This window comes from Chrysochloris asiatica, unplaced genomic scaffold (assembly GCF_000296735.1).
Source record: "Chrysochloris asiatica unplaced genomic scaffold, ChrAsi1.0 scaffold00018, whole genome shotgun sequence".
NCBI lineage: Eukaryota > Metazoa > Chordata > Mammalia > Afrosoricida > Chrysochloridae > Chrysochloris > Chrysochloris asiatica.
In genome coordinates, this window is record NW_006408536.1 from 25,436,757 (window position 1) to 25,438,181 (window position 1,425).

A 1,425-nucleotide genomic window follows, 5' to 3' on the forward strand; every position below is an offset into this window, starting at 1 on the left:
CTGCCACCACCAACCTGACTAACAGTGAACCAAAAATATGGTGCTCTAACACTTAGGCAGAATAGACAGTTCCTCATCAGGGATCCATGGCAGATTATATTTGAGGGTTGCATTTTCATTTCTTTTCAGTAACAAAAATAACTACATTTCTTCAATAACAATGATGAAAATGGCGATTCCACTTTGTTTAAAATTAATTTACAAAAGACCAATGCGACATATCTTTAAGTCTTAAAAGGTAACATGCTGAGTTTTTGGCTTTTTATTATTTTAAATATACACAGCAAAGAAGACACCCCTTCAACCAATTCTGCATGTGCAATACAGTGACATTGTTTATACTCTTCAAGGTATATAACTGTTCTCACTATCCATTTCCAAATTATCCTACCACCAATCACGTGAAATCATTGCCCTATATGTTTCCCATCTAACCTCTCTAGATGCTGTTTTCTATTTGGCCCCACATTAATGACTCTCTCAGAGAGCACAAAGCTCAAGGCAGACATGCTGAGTTATGATGTGTTAGCTACATATGAAAAAGACTTGATACCTTGGTAAGATCACTTGGCATTAACAAATGCAGTAGGGAGCTCTAGTCTTAGATTACTGTAAGTGATTGTGTGTATGTTTATACAATGTTTCATTGTTCCTGACATAGGACATTTACATAGTGCTAAATGATTTGCAATGTCTCTTCCTGGAACATCCCTTTTGATGAGCACAACTCTCTGAGGAGGAAAGAGACAATAAAGACACTGAGCTCCAAGGTTTAAGAGATTTGTTTACAAAATTGTAGCTCATGAGTGGCGGAGCTTCACATCTTTAACATTTCTTCAAATGGATAAATCAGAAATTGCAAAAGGAGGTTTCAACATTCCTCTCTCATAAACAACAAAAAAGGTAAGCAGAAAATCAACAGTGATATAAAAGATTTAACAAAACACTATCCATCACCCAGACCTGAATTATATTTATAGGACATTCCATCCAACCCCGAAATAATATATATATGAGGTGACTTCCAAAAGTTCATGGGGGAAATTCCATTATCTTTTCATTCCATTATCCTACTAAGTTTCTGAAGCCCCCTTGTGCTTTTCAAGTATAGATAGACTATTCACCTAGACAGACCATGGTCTGGAACATAAAGCAAGGCTCAGTTCATTTCAGATCATTGATTAAAAGTATGTTCTGTGAATATAACACAGACAACTAAACTAGAACTCAGTAAGAGAATGACGTCTAGGAAAAGCCTCCATTTATTTGGACAATTAATGACATACACATATGGATGCGAAAGCTGGACAGAGAATATGGAAGATCATAGACGAATTGATGCCTTTGAGTTGTGGTGTTGGAGGAGAATACTGAAAGTGCCATGGACTGCCAAAAGAACCAATAGATCTGTTTTGGAAGAAGTGC